This window comes from Urocitellus parryii, unplaced genomic scaffold, assembly GCF_045843805.1.
Source record: "Urocitellus parryii isolate mUroPar1 unplaced genomic scaffold, mUroPar1.hap1 Scaffold_358, whole genome shotgun sequence".
NCBI classification, from domain to species: Eukaryota; Metazoa; Chordata; class Mammalia; order Rodentia; family Sciuridae; genus Urocitellus; species Urocitellus parryii.
Window position 1 is genome coordinate 16999 of NW_027553233.1, and position 16998 is coordinate 33996.

The following is a 16998-nucleotide window of genomic DNA, read 5'->3' on the forward strand; positions in this document are numbered from 1 at the left end:
TAAGACATGTCACATTGCTAGACTTCATGTTCCACATTGTCAGTGGAAATGTGTCTGTTTGTTCAGCATTAAACCTTGAACAGTGGTAGGCAAGGGGTACGTGTTCAAGAAATGCTAATTGGATAGATTGAAACCATTAAAGCCACAAATTTATTATTATATTCCAACCTATTCCTAAATTACCACCTTCTGACTAATAATCACTAAGCATCTTTGCCATTTCTTCATTTATACACTACTGATCACTTTCTCTAAGGAACTATTTCTTACCAAGAGACAAAGACTGATCATGTCAAAGAGTCCACTGAATGTGTAACATCAAATGGGGAACAACAGAGTCATCCTGAAATGGATAGACCTTGTGGTCTACTGGTCTCAGTTACTAGTTGAGTCCTGTCCTGTTCCTGGACTGAGTGTGTGCAATTCAGATGCATGATTTAAGAAGTGACCTATTCATGCAGTGACTTTCAGAATCAAAGTTAGCTGTCTTGAACTCAGATGTTAAATTCATTTTCAAGAGTCTACTTTAGTTCTAAATTTTAAGCTAGAAGTTACTTTTAAAGGGTTATACATTCATGAAGATTGTCATGTCATTTTCAAACATGGAAAACTAAAGGAGGGAAGGACCAAAAAGTAAAATTAATCTCAGAATTTTTCCTATATATTGTATTTTAATATTGTGAATATATGTGTATGTATGCTACATGAGGAAACGGTCAACTTTGTAATAGTAGTTTTTTTGAGAAAATATACAGAGAGCAAAGAAAATTGTAAATGTATATCTGGGTAAGCCTCTAAAGAAACAATTACTGAAATGGATTTGTTAAATGTTGTACATAGTTAAGGGAGTTTTAGTGTAGGTAGAATTGTTATCCCAAACTTCTCTCTACCTTTCTTGATATGTCCAGTGTCTGGACAAGTGAGTCACTTTAATCCTCAATATCAGATGACTTGTATCATATATTCAAGTTAAAATAGAACATTTTCTTCCTTGAAATCAATTTAAAATGAGGAAAGGACTCAGCAGTTTTTAAGAAAGATGGATGATTTTTGTCTGGCTTTGTGGCTGGCCAACTCTAATCTGGATAATGTGTTCCATTCCCACATCACCTATATTGTCAATTTCAAAGATAGAAGTTCTGCTCGGGGATGGGGTGACAAAGCCAATTTTGATACTACTAGAAATGCAAAGACTACTTTCCATACCTGACATATTTTCTAGATCTAATTTTTATTCTTTTTAGGAAGACCAGGTAAAAGGGAGTTTTTCACTGTTTTCCTCTTATGAACATTAATCTCTGTATAAGTTATGCTATTGGATCACTAAAAAAGAACATTTTTGAAATAATGAGATGATTATCTCTCCATCATGGCAGAGCCATCATATTCTTTGGAGGTAGAAAAACTAAGTAGTATTCTTATTTCTCTTTAAAACTCCATGATATTACACACACAAGAATTTACAGAATATTTTAACTTCTGCATAGAAAAGAAATATGTATTTAGAAAACAAAATAAAGAAAAGAATGTGAAAATATGTTCGGTAAATAAAGATCCAAATCATTAATAACATACAATATACTCAAAATATAGATTGGTAACAAAACTTTAACGTGACTAGGAATCCCTGGATCATGATTTTGCTTGGGTAGCAGTAAAGGCAGAGGAGAGACATTTGATAGGCCCCAAATTTAAAAGGCTGGAGAAAATGTCAGTCATTTTTCAAATCTGACTGTTTAAGTACTAATTTGAAAACTAAGAATGGATGCTCCATGAAACTTCATTCAGGAGAAACAGCAGGATGGGCAATAGGAAAGTGAGTAAATGAAAAGCTCAGGAATTTTTAATGATGATTAGAAATACTTGGCAAACATAGAACTTGACTAACTGCTCAAACAAATGTAATTGATTATTGTAATTCAATATAGTTATCTCTTTATGAGATACTAAGCATACTTATCTATTTTATTAATTTACTCATCCATTCTCTAATTTCAATATATGTACACATATGCACATATACTATACATACACACATATATGTTTATATTGAATGCCCTGCCTCTGCTTCTGTCTCTGTACATGAATTTTTAAGATACAGAGAGGAAAAATATCCAAATACATATAAGTATGTAAAGTAAAAGTATTAGAAATACACAAATAATTTCCATTTTTTTCTATGATAGGAAATATAACTGAGTAAGTGCTTCAAGGTACTATAATGGGGTGTTTTAGTCAGCTTTTACATTGCTATGACTAAAGCAGCTGACAAGATCAATTTTAGAGGAGGAAAATTTATTTAGGGGGCTCACAATATTAGGGGTCCATAGATGGCCAACTCTATTTCTCAGGGCTAAAGGTGAGCAGAATATCATGGTGGATGACTGTTGAATATTTAAAATATTCCACATCATACTAGGAAGTGGGAAGACAGGGAGAGAGGAGAGAGGGAGAAGGACTCTACCAACCAGATACAAAATATATACCCCCAAAGTTATGCCTTCAATGAACACCTCCCAGCCACCTCCTACTCACCTTCAGTTACCAGTCAGTTAATCCTTAACAGGGATTAATTCACTGATTTGGTTAAGACACTCATAACTCAATAATTTCACCTCTAAGCCTTCTTGCATTGTCTCACACATGAGTTTTTTGGAGCACCTCATATCAAACCATAACAAGAGGGTAGGAATTTGAAAAATGCATCTGGAAGGGCCTCTTTGAAGAAAGGTCAGTGAAATCAAGATTCAGAGATGAACTCATCCCAGCAAGTAGTGCAGAGAAGAACCTTATAGATAAAGGAAATAATGAGCTCAAAGTGTGTAGGTTGGCAAAAGGCTTACAAAGTTTTAAGGAAAATCTGAGGATGCATACATTAGGGTATCACAAATGAGGATGGTAAGGTGGGCCTGCCATGAGGGATCTTTAGATTATGTTTAAAATTCTATATTTTGTTCTGCACCTAAGTAAAAATCATGTGGAATTTTAAGAGTAAAAGTGCCCATAACTTATTGATATCTGCTTGCTTCTGTCGGAAGGGGTGGAAGGTGTATTAAAGGTGACGAATAAAAAAGTGATGGCAGTTTGTTCCAGTGGAGGCTTTGAAGGAGAGTATGATGACCGCTGTCGATGAGGAGCGGATGCAGGCAGAGTCTGTGGCATGTCAGTGTCCTGAGAGCATTAGGGAAGCTTGAGACCCAAGCCACAAGGAATAAGATGGGTAACTTGGTGCGGTGGAGAACTATAGCTTTGGTGACTGGCTGGAAAACAGGTATAATTATTTTATATCATGCTGAGGTCTAAGAAAAAATAGTAATGCATTGTCTATCTTCATTGCCAACGACTGCCTGTGCCAAAGAAATATCTGGGTTCTGCCTAAGCCTTTACATTATAAACTTTAACTACAGTAAAAAAGTTGAAATCATACTTTAAAACCTAATTTAGTTAAATAATTAAATCATTGGTAAATTAGAATTCCATTGGTCAATCTTGGATCCACTCAATATTTTAAAAGTTGTAAGTTGTTTTTATGAGAAAAAAAACAAGACCTAAGTAAGATATAAACCTGTTATGCAAAATTCACTCTGCAGTTAGACAATTAGAAGGTCCAAGTTGAGCTGTTTCCTCAAAGATTTGAGTGGATTGCAAATACACACTTTAGAAATTCTATGGAAAAAAGCTTCAAGTTTTTATTGTTAAACATCATTTAAAATTGATTTACTTTCAGCAGATTCATCATTGCAGTATATGAACAAGTTAATTTATGAGTGCTGATCCTGTGTCCTGCAACTTTTCTGAATTCATTTATGAGCTCTAGTATTGTGGTGGAGTTTATTAGGCCTTCCAAGGTCATGAGATCATGTTACCAGCAAAGAGATAATATGAGCTTTTCTTTTCCTATTTGTATCCATTTTAATATCTGTTCCTATTAGTTATATGTGATAGTAGAGTTTATTTTGACACATTTTATACAAACATGGAATATGTCCTATTCTAATGAGAATTCTGATTGTATGTATGTACATGATGTGGAGATTCACTGTGGTGTATTCTTATATATACAAAGGAAAGTTATATTAGATTCATTCCACCATCCTCCTTATTCCTATCCTCCCCCTCTTCCCTTCATTAACTTTGTCTAATCCAATGAACTTCTATTCTCCCTCTCCCTCATCCCTTCATGTTTGTTAGCATCCACATTTGACCTTGGTTTTTTTGAAATTTTGTTTTACTTAGTACAATAGTCTCCAGATCTGTCCATTTACTAGCAAATGTCATGATGTTATTATTCTTTATGACTAAGTAATATTCCATTATATATATATATATATATATATATATATATATATATATATATATATCATAATTTCTTTATCCATTTATCTGCTGATGGGCACATAGTTTGGTTCCATAATTTAGCTATTATGGATTGAACTTCTATAAATATTAATGTGGCTGTATCACTGTAGTATGCTGATTTTAAATCCTTTGGATATATACATAAGAGTGGAATAACCTGGTCAAATGGTGGTTCTATTCCTAGTTTTTTTGAGTAATCTCTGTATTGGCTTCCAGAGTTGTTGCGCCAATTTGCAGTTCTACCTGCAATATATGAGTGTACATGTTTTCCCACATCATCACCAATACTTGTTGTTGTTTGTATTCTTGATAATAGCCATCCTGAGTGATGTGAAATAGAATCTCAAGGTACTTTTAATTTGCATTTCTCTAATTGCTGGAAATGTTGAGCATTTTTTCATATATTTGTTGACCATTTGTGTTTCTTCTTCTGTGAATTATCTGTTCAGTCCTTTGTCTTTTTATTGATTGAGTTATGTTTTTTCTTTGGTGTTAAGTTCTTTGAGTTCTTTATATAAATATATATAAGTATATTTATAAATATATATTTATATTTTAAATGTAGATAAATATATATCTCTTTAATTTCCTTCTCATGCCTGATTACTCTGGCTAGAGTTTAAGAACTAGGTTGAATGGTAGTGTTGAAAGTGGGCATCCTTATCTTATCCCTGTTTTTATAGGAAATTCTTTCAGTTTTTTTCCATCTGGTATAATGTCGGTCTTAAGTTTGTCATATATAGCCTTTACAAGGTTGATACAAATTCCTTCTATCCTTAATTTTTTAGAGTTTTAAACATGAATGATTCGCTTTACTTTGCCAAATGTTTCTTATGCATATATTGGTAGTTATGTGATTCTTGACCTTGACTCTGTTTACATGGTAAATTATATTTATTGATTTCCTTATGTTGAATCAACCTTGCATCCCTGGGGAAGAATTAGGAAAACTGTCCCTTTTACAATAGTCACAAAAAGAAAGAAAGAAAAGATAAAATAAATAAACTTGGAAATCAATCTAACAAAAGAGGTGAAAGACCTCTACAATGAAAACTACAGAAGACTAAAAAGGAAATTAAATAAGACCTCAGAAAATAGAAATATATCCCATGTACTTAGGCAGAAATAATATTGTCAAAATAGCCATACTCCACAAAGTGCTATATAGATATAATATAATCCTCATCAAAATTCTAATATCATTCCTCAGTGAACTTAGAAAAATAAATTATGAAAAAATAAGAGATCATTTGGAAAAATAAGAAACCAAGAGTAGCCACAAAAATTCTTAGCAAATAGATTGAAGCTGCAGGCATCACAATACCAGAGTCATAGTAAAAAGAGCAGCATGGTATTGGCACCAAAACAGATATGTAGACAAATTGTACAGAATAGAAGACACAGAGACAAACCTACATCAATCAATACAGTTATGTGTCACTATATAAAGATTTCAAAAGCATACATTGCAGTAAACCTTTTTAACAAATGGTGCCGGGAAAACTGGAAATTCATATGTAAAAGATTGAAAATTTATCCCTGTCTTTTACCCTACACAAAACTCAACTCAAAGTGGATAAATACAGAAAACTTGCAACTGCTAGAAGAAAAGGTAGTCCCAACACTCCCACATGTCAGCACAGGAAGAATTTCCTTAAAAAAGGAAATTAACAAAGCACAAGAAATAAAATTAAAAATAAAAAGTGGGATGGCCATCAAATTAAAAAGCTTTTGTACCACAAAGGAAATAATTAAGAGTGTGAAGAAAGCCTACACAATGGGAGATAACTTTTGCCCCTTACTACTCAGGGCATTAATATTCAGATTATAGGGAAAAAAAACTTAAAAAAACTAACACTAAATAAACAAATAACCCAATCAATAAGTGGGTAACTAAACAGATACTTCTCAAAAGAAGAAATACAAATGGTCAACAAATATATGAAAAATTTTCAGCATCTCTAGCAATTAGAAAATGTAAATCAAAACTACGTTAAAATTTCATCTCACTCCAGTCAGAACGGCAATTTTAAAGAATACAAATAACAGTAAATGTTGGTGAGGATGTGGGGAAAAGGTACACTCATACATTGTTGGTGGGACTGAAAATTAGTACAACCACTCTGGAAAGCGCTGTGGATATTCCTCAAAAAACTAGGAATGGAACTACTATATAATCCAGCTATCGCACTCCTCAGTATATATCCAAAAGAATCAGAATTGGCATAATACAGTGATGTAGCCACATCAATGTTTATAGCTGTATAAGTCACAATAACCAAATTATTGAACCAACATAGGTCCCCTTCAACAGATAAATGGGTAAAGAAAAAGTGGTAAAAAAATAATAGAGTATGGCATTTACTGGTAAATGGATGGTACTGGACACTATAATGCTAAGTTAAATGAGCCAGTCCTAAAAAATCAAGGGTCAAATTTTTTCCCTAATATGTGGATGCTAACCCAAAATTATAAGGGGAGGAAAATAATATAAAGAGAGAGAGAGAGAGAGAGAGAGAGAGAGAGAGAGAGAGAGAGAGAGAGAAAGATGAAGAACAAGAAGAGGAAGAAGAAGAAGAGGAGGAGGAGGAGGAATTTCATCAAAAGAAAGGAAAGAACAGGAGAGTAGATGAAGGGGATTGAGGAGGAAGGAGGGACTAGAAGAGGGAAGATTAGTGAGTGAATTTGATGAACTTCCATATATACAAATATTAATATAGCACAGTGAATCCCAATATCGAGTATATCTGCAAGACGCTAATTTAAAAACAGAAACTCTAAATAAATTACAGAATGATCATAAAAATACAGAGAGGGGAGCAGAGGAAGAGAGAAGATGGAGAGCTGGAAAGTGCTGGGAACTTAATTAGAGTAAAATATATTCCGTGATTTTGTGATTATGTCAAAATACATCCTAATGTTATATGTAACTAAAAAAGAATAAAAAACAACTATAGCAAAAGGCCATCCAATTTATTTAAAAAACACATATAATTTATTTCTAATTTTAAAATAAAGAAGAAACTCATTGAAAAGTGGAACTTGAAACATTCTGACTGCATTAAACCTATACCACTACCATAGTTAATAATGAAAATACAGGTTATTATTATTAAAACCAGGGCCATACAATGATGCAAGCTATCTCATAAATATTAAGTTAGCATAGTCTAAAATATTAATGAATTTAATAAATAAATGACAAACATGTAAAGGTAGAAAAGTTATTACTTTTACATGTGTATAATTGTGTGGTGAAAATCCCCCAAAAAATCAACTAAACGATTGTAAAAATGAAAGAGAATACAGTAAAGTGACTGGCTAAAAACTATTGTGGTTGTAAAAAACATAACAAAGAGAAGTCTAAATATATTATTTATTCATCAAGCCACCCATGCAAGATATCAGAATAGCTTTAAAATTATTTATGTAGCCACATAAAATGTCCGTAGAATACTGTTATCTAAAAACTCAAGAGTATTACAATTTTATTTAGGGAAAAAGAAAACCCAAAACCATAGTGAAGAAGCATTATATGGATCTCAAAATTCCTGGAAGAACTCACGTTATTTTTTTTAATAGTTGCTTGATCATTCTGAGTAATGTAAAGAAGTATTATGTGAGAAATTGTTATTTCTTCTGTCATGAAATTATCTATTATGTATGTCATTTATTTCTTTTATAAGAAAAACATTTTAAAATCAAGCTACTATTTTACTTTTCTCAGAGAGTCATTTTCATAAATGAATATTATGTAATTTAATGGCATTTTAAACTATTTCACATTTCTTAGCACAATGCAAATAAATATCCCTTGGCTATGGAGCAAAGAAAGTATGAGTGTTGTTTCTCAAATTGTCCATTGTATTCACATTTTCCCCATTTCTAAGAAAAAAAATATTTTTTCTGCTATCTTTATGTTCTTTTCCAAATTTATGTTATAAACATTTAAAACATATTTATAAGAAATATTTGATACAAGAAAAATAATTGGCTCTTCTTTATATTTTTACAATAGATTTTTGATATGATATCAGTGGCCTAGGAAAAAAATAAGGAAAATGAATTATCTTGAACTTGTGATTAGAAGACTGGAATTGCTTCAAATAAAAGGGTCTATGTTCATTGCACTCTTATTTTAATTGTTCTAGGTTTAAAAACAGGTAAAAAGTTAAAGGTGTGTATTTCCATGAAATGTGAATATAAATTTTAATTTGGAACTTATTTGATAAATAAAAATTATATAAATGTTAAGATATCATCAGTAGGTAATATTTAAACTACTGTGTCTCTTATAATCAGTAGATTATAAGAATCTTTCATAATGTCGGTTCTTAAACAAGAAAAGGCTAATTATTTTAACATATGCATCATTCAAACCACAGAAACCAAATTAACTTTTGTAATCAAAAAAAAAGAGAGAGAAATGAAAATATAATATGACCTGGTTGGTACAAAGGTAAAAAGACACCAAAATTGGACCAGGGTTTTGAATAATAGTCGTGTCCTTCAAGTCTAATTATTTACATCATTTAACAATTTAAAGGGCTAATGTTTTAAGGGACTCATCCGAATCCTTTAAAAACAAATATTTTTATTAAACTTAGCATTTGCTAATCATCATATAATTATGATGCCAAGAACTACTGATATGACCTCTAGCCAATGAACTTATCTCTCAATTTCAGTTTCTTCTTTTTCAAAATGGGGACAATGACATGTCTATTGTAGAACGCATGTTGATTATAAGTGGTCAAGCATGTGAAGGCTCTAAACAAACACCTGCCCCACAGAAGATGGGAGAGGATTAAATGTAGATTCCTTAACCATGGCAATACTGGGTGGTGAGGACTTAATGTAATTTTGTACTACCTAAAGAAAATTTGTGCCATCTGAGGGAGAATGAGACTATTTCGTGGGCTGGAGGGGTGTGCATCGAGGGAGGTTAAGGAATGGATTCGAATTTAGCATTCAGACAAACTGTCTCTTTTGGAAATCTCCGCACAGCATTTCCAGGAGCAAGCAGTTGTTAGAATGATTGTTCAGGAGCCAGGTCAGAGATTTAAAGTCAAGTTTACAAAACAACTGAGGATAAAGCTTTTCATCCCAAGTCACTTAAGTCAAATGTCATCTGGCTCATCTAATTGAACCTAAGACTAAAAACACATTAACTGCTAAAAAAGTTCATTTCATTTTCTTTCAATTTTCTTGCCTATTCCAGCATATTATGAAGGTGAATTATTACCATTGTCAAAACTGAAATTCTTACAATCTTTTTTTTTTAAGTGGAAAGATCAACAGACTGAAATTTAAAATGACATTTTCTTGTGATCATAACTGCATGGGAAATTTAATTTATCACCTGCGAGATATATGGAAAAGAAAGAAAATAGTCAGTAAGGCAATACAGAGCATAATTGTTTTTCTTGAGAGGCATGAGAGACAAGAGGTAAAAGATGCTCTAATGTTGAGGCATCCAAAAGGAATGAGGGAAGAGACTTGGGGAAAGGAAGAGTGGGGACTGGGGAAAAAGAAAGAAATCCAAAGAAAAACAAAGGTCTGTGTGACATGGTCAGCTGCAGACTGAGCAGATCAGAGGGAGGAGGAAGGTCAGAGAGAGCAGAGAGCACAGAGAAGAGCATCAGGTGACTCTTAGAATTACCCGGGCCCCGGTGAAACCTAAACCCAAGCAAGACAGCAGGTATATTCAAGGTGGTCCAGGGAGCTTAAATAAATAAGTAAATAAGGAATTGAATATCAAAAAACATTTTGTGTTGCTGTAATGAGATCTCTGTGTTGGTGGATTTGTGTCCTAAACATACAATGCAAGTCCTGTCATCTGAAACAAGTTGAATTAGAGAGGAAAATCTACCCAAAGAGAATGAGAGGAAATACTCTCATAACATCACTTTATTCATATTATGGTTAAAATTTTGCAAATGCTGTGTGTTTTTTTTATGACTCAGTAACCCACTAAACAGAGGTAGTTGAAAGTAGCCACTTGGAGGCAAGGTATTATTTTCATGGATAGAATTGTTCTGTGTTGTTTTGTTTTGAAGACCTGATGCAGTGACTTCAAGTTCCTTTTCTCTATCTAAATCCAACTAGTTGTTGATTGAGAAGTCCCTCAGATACATCCTACTGGGGTACTTACATGATATGCATAAAGTACAAATTGGCTCTATAATATATATATATATATATATATATATATATATATATATATATATATATATATATAAATACCATTCAAGGGAATGAAGTGAAACTAGGAAATAGATATCCTTGGCTGCCTCCCATAGTTGACTTGATTTTTTCTGCTCTCTGCTTGGCATGCTGTTACTTTTTGTTAGATGTCATACTAAATCAAGCAATATTTTTCATTCACCATAATAAAACAGTCCATCTTCCTAGGAACGCAGATTAGTATCATTCTGTATTAACAAAAAGAAACATTGTTTGCAAATTGCCTAATATTTTTTGAGAAGAAAAAGAAATAGGATAAAGCATCTAACCAACACTCTTTTTCTTAGCACACTGAAATGACTATATTTTATTTTGATAAATGATATTTAATGAACCTTGGGAACTTTTACAGGTGCGTGATTCCTCATTTCACTATACTGCTATTTCCTTTATTTTCTGTAGGAGTACCCACATGCTTTTGAAGAAAGTCTGTTAGACAGTCTAATTTTTCTCATCATTGTTTTGGCCACAATATATTTAGAAATTGAATAATCAAAGAAAAGTCCACTCCAAATTCTGTTTGTTCTCACAATGCCTCTCTTTCTCAATATCACTGTTAGAGATAATTCAGGGAAGCAAGGGACTTTGTTCTTTCCCTACATTGTCAAAACTAATGAATGTGAACTAGTTCTGTTTAGTATTGGATTCCATGTTCTAGGGTTGGGTCACATATACTGGCTTACTGGGAAAATGAAAGATTTTGCTTAAAAACAAAGCAACAGAAACCAACAAGCATTGTAGGTTAGCATGGCCCACCAGTGCTGTTTGGTCATGAGGAATGTCACTTCGTGAAATTTGCTAGATTGTGGCAAAACACTTCATGAGGTTCTATAGTAAGCCAGTCTGCAGAGACGGAATACATAACATCCAGGAGTGTTGTCATCAAGGTCATGACCTGGTAAGATGTTGCCTTGCCTTACAGGAACCCACAGCTTCCCCAAATCTTGTCCTTTTCTTGAAAGCAGGTTGGTAATGATAGATTTAACTAGCACCCTGTATGTAGGCATTGTTCCAATTACAGCCATAACCAGGAGCATGTCCTAAGACTGAGGTTGGGATCCCTTTCCCTTTTGTATTTGAGTCTCTTAGTCAAATGGGGGATGTCCACCACAATATCACAAGTTTTGACCACACACGGACCAGAGCTGACCACTTAAATATGTGTCATTATTTGTTTGTGTGGGACTCTAGAAACATTGTTTGCTGAGTTAAATAATTCAAATAGTTAAGGTATGTGAAAAGAGTTAAAATCACCATATTTAATGCTTTCTCAGAGGAATTCATTTAAAATATTTTCTTTCAGAATATTTTAGGGTATAGATCAGTATTCTTTAAAAAGACTATCATTATATCTGTCTTTTAAGCTCTGTTTTGGTAATAAGCTACTCAGATTTTCCTTGACCACCAAACAGATGCTTATAAGATTGTCAAATTTTCTCATTCAAAACAGAAGTAAAATGACTCTATCTAACAATATTCAACCCACATAGACTGAAACTGAGAATAAACCTTCATTCCTTTCACCTATATTCTAGTGTAGATAATGGAATTCTTGGGAGAAGTCTTATGAAATGTGTGGTGGTGGAATGTCGTCTCTCTGTTATTATCTAACCCTGGCTTATCTGGCATATATGTATAATATTAGGACAGTTTAACAATATAAAGTGAAGTCTCTTACTAGATCCTGTACACTAGTATTTCAGTGAGTCACAGAACAAGAAAAAACTTCAGTAATCAGGCAATACAACTTTCTCCTTTTATAAATATGATGCTGAGCTGCAGCAAAATAAAGAGAGTTGATGAAGGTTATATGACTCTTGGTGCCTGGCCTGAGATTAGCACCTAGTCCAAGTTATGTTCAGTTAAATCTGTGATGAAATGATGGCTGTCAAAATCAAGCTTCTGGGCCATGGTTTTCCTATCTGCCCCCCAAAATACTGGAGATTAACCCTGTGGCATTCCACCAACAAGCTATACCCCCTGACCTTTTTTTATTTTTTGAGACAAGTTCTTGCTAAATTGCCCAACCTGGCCTAGAACTTGCAATTCTTGAACTTCTCAGCTTCTCAAAAAGCTGGGATTATAGGTGTGTAACAATGTGCTAAACTCTATATCGCTTTGTAAAACCTTCTTTTAACCTTTATTCAATCTAAAAGAGAACTGCATAAATTTACTTTGCTTCTACATCAGCACTCAAGACCAGGTGAAATATTAAGTTCCTTCTACAGGAAATATTTAATTGCTATTTTAAAGCTTTCTTACAAATCCTAGGAAATTGCATTTTTTCCCACTTATCCCCTTGTTGGCATCCTGTTATTGGCTTGTTTTAATGCTACACTTGTCTTTTACTTTTGTTATGCAAAAAACTCCCTTTTGAACCATTGTCAAAATGGCACATAAATGTAGCCCGCGGATTATATAAAATCAATTTTGTCACAAATTCAAAAGATTTAACTTGCTTCAAAAATGCTTATTATCTAATATTTGTCAAGCACCCAAACTATATTATACTAGGAAATCTAATTGGTGTGATATCAGTTTTCCTATGGTCTCCATATGTTTCTGTTTGCAAACGCCAGATGAAGGAGCATTCTTTATCTGATCAGACAGCAGCACTTATGTAGTAATGCTCAGTGTCTATGTAGAGGTCACAACACACTTTCTAATACCACATGAAAGGTTCCAGGATTTCCCGAGAGGATTTGAAATTATTAAAGCTTTCCTCACCAGCTGTGGGACCTGGGTGACATTATTGAGCTGAGGTCACCTTGAATAGGGACTCCAAGAATAAGCTCAGAAAACTATTATTCTACCAGAGGAGATCTTGGCATTTTGTTTCTCAGAATGTTAAAGATCTACTCTAAACAGCCTAGGAAGTAAAGGCATCCATGTTTTATTATTGTCAGTTGTAGATCTTCTCTTCTTGGACTGGCTCCATTTCTTTCTGTACCTGTGCCAGCAACTGATCCAGGCTCAAAGAGTAATGAAGAAGTAGGGATGAAAAACCCTGTTTATCATATCTATCACCTTTTAGTTTTATGTTTCATCCATAAATGGTATCACAACTGACATGCTGGGGCAATTATCAATATCAAACTCCTTTGCAGGTAATTATCCTTAAAGGCAAATAAAGGCAAAAGTTTTTCTTAGTCTTGTCATTATTGATTTGAATTCCTCAATTCCATATCTTTCTCTACAACCGTTTTTGACACTCTAAATTTAGACTGTTAAGTTTGGATTTTGTTCTAATGAAGGAAAGGTGCTACCATTCAATTATCCGTGCCCATATTTTTTGATTTTGAATTTTCAGAACTCAAAAGAAATTCCTCTTTCCAGTCTTAACTCCAAGTAACTAACTCTAGATAGGGCAGAGGGGATGGAGGGGAAGGGTTATTAATGATGGTGGAATGCGATGATCATTATTATCCAAAGTACAGGTATGAAGACATGAATTGGTGTGAATATAGTTTGTATACGATCAGAAATATGAAAAATTGTGCTCTATATGTGTAATAAGAATTGTAATACATTCTGCTGTCATGTATACATATAAAAAAATCCCTTCTAGGAGAAGGACTTTGGATAGTTTCAGCTCTCCTCAGGAACTGCTCTTTCTTTGCCGTCTTGGTTCCAGCACTAGTTACTCCAACAAATTCAAAATGCTCATAATCATACCTAGAATTATATGGAGATTAAGAAACAGAAAGCTCAACCATCTACCACTCAAGATTGAGAAATTTCTGGAGCAATTTTTGTTTGGTTTATTGTACATTAAGGTAGTACAAATGATATGTGGAATTAAAATGTTTACTGGTAACATTTCCACTAGGAATATAATAATTTTGGAATCACATTTATGATCCCACATTTATTTAATTAATTTCCAGGTAAGTGCATATATTTTAATCTAAAGCAATATTGATGAAAACTGCAGATTAAGAAAAATGTTGACCTCAATATGTGGGAATTCTTTGAGGAATAAGAAAGGTTAGAGACTGTGATGAATCATTCAGATGGGAGGAAAGTTAAAGGAGACACTCCAGAGACCACATACACATAAAAGGAATATGACTCTAGAATGAATATGAGCTTAATTCTTCCAGAGTACCATAAAAAAAAACCTAGAGGAAGCAGATCCAAACTTTCTTTTTTCCTTTTCTCCTTTCCTCTTTTCTTCCTATCATTCTTTTCTTTTTCATGTAGATTATAGACTTGTTTTGAAATTTATTTTCCCTAAAGTATTTGAAATAGGCATGAGAATCAGTATATACAATTAGGAAAGATGGAGCAGCAACCTCTTTCTAATGCTTTAGGAAAAAACAGGAAATAAAATTGGATGGAAAAAAAATATATAACATCCATGCTTTTTCATCTACTCAAAACTGGGTTACCAGCACCCTGGCAGAGCAGATTTCCTGCTTGGAGGTGAGAACCATGTGGGAAAATGAAAAATCTGAAAATAATCAATAAAGAATAGAAGACAATAGACAGAAAATAGGTTTAAAAGTGGGGCTCCTAGTTGGTCTTCCAATCCTGATAGGAATTGAAATTGAACCACAGAAAAAGGCCAAATCCTTTCTTTAAGGGGAAATATATCAGAAAGTTTCATTGCCATAGGCATCTTGAGGAAAACAGGATAAAGATGGGGCTAGGGAGGTGACTCCCACCTCCAGGAGCTGCATTTGAACCTAGAGCTCTAAGCTAAAGTAGGATGTCAACTTTAATCTAAACAATCTGCAACTGGTGGATTCACATTAGGAGTTCTCAGAAAAGCAGCCCCCTGCCTTATGATGGCTCAAACAAACCCATAATTCACACATCTTCCAATATAAAACTACTTTATTGAAGTCCTACTTGTGCAAGACATTAGTATTCTGTGCATCCCTATATCGTCCTTCTGCCAGGCAATATTTCGTGTAAAAGGGAGAATGATTCAGATAAGCAAGGTCTATAATAGGTAACATTTACTGATTATGATGATGGTAGGAAAGAGAGAGACAAGTTTTCTTGAATGAGTCAAAGAAATTCTTATAAAAAATGTCATGGGTTGGGGTTGTGACTCAGTGATAGAGTGTTCCCTATCATGTACAAAGTGGTAAGTTTGGTCCCCATCAATGCAAAATTAAAAATATATATATTAGAAATTAATTCATGATAGATTTACCTGGGAATATGGAAGTAGAGAAAAAGGAAAAAGTTGTTACAGATTTTCTTTTTGCAGAAACAGCAAACTTATAAAAACTCATAAAATCTTGAGTATTTTGTTATTTCTGGAATGAAGAATAGGTATGGGATACAACATGAAGTGGAATTGAAGTGGTATTCAGGGACCATGTAATAAAAGACCTAGTTTGACATACCAAAAACTTGGGGATTTATTTTGTAAATAATAGATGTAATTGATATTTTTAAGTAAGAAGGCCAGAATTATGTCTTAGAAAGTCTCTTAGACTTCCTTGTTGGGCATAGGTTGGCACATCTATGATTAGATCATATCGATAGATAAAATATCAAAGTGAGGAGATGGTGATTTTAACTAAGATAATTCCATAGTTTTGATAGCAAAAGGACAGAACAAACATGCAATTGGATATCAGCGGACTGGGGATATAGCTTAGTGGTGGAGAACTTGCCTAGCATGCATGAGGCCCTGTATTCAATTCCCAGTATTGGTGGGGGAAAAGGAAGGTAGAAATCAGTATCGTTAGGACTTGCTGATTAATCAAAAGTGTAAGGTCAAGTAGGAGGATGTCACAAAGAGGCTGGAGTAGTCCTCATCCCCCCCCAAAAAAAGAAACTAAAACAGATACACAAGCTATCCACAAACCAAATTAATACAGAAAGGGCTTATTAAACAATACAGTGGCCAGGCATGGTGGAGCATACCTGTAATCCCAGCTTGGGAGCCTGAGACAGGAGAATCATGAGTTCAAAGCCAGCCTGAGCAAGAGTGAGGCACTAAGCAACTCAGGGAGACCCTGTCTCTAAATAAAATACAAAATAGGGCTGGGGATATGGCTCAGTGGTCAAGTGCCCATGAGTTCAATCTCTGGTACTGCCCTCCCACTCCACCCCCCAAAAATGAATACAGAGGAACAAAATAATGAATATCTACATGAAAATGATTGCTGGTGAGATCAGCATACCTTAGATGCCAAAAGATGTCTAGAAGCATATAAGAAAAGTAGAGGCAATTGGTATCAGCCACATGAGAGTAGCCATCATGAATCCTAGAAACCTGGTCTGTGAGGACAATTCCCACTAGGGGACCTCAGAGCAGAAGACATGGCTGTGCACTAATTTCCTACCCACAATTCAGGTTTTGCACAGCCACTTCAGGAAAGAAACCCGTATCTCTTCCAAATCCACATGTGCCAGAACCCTGGAGCTTCC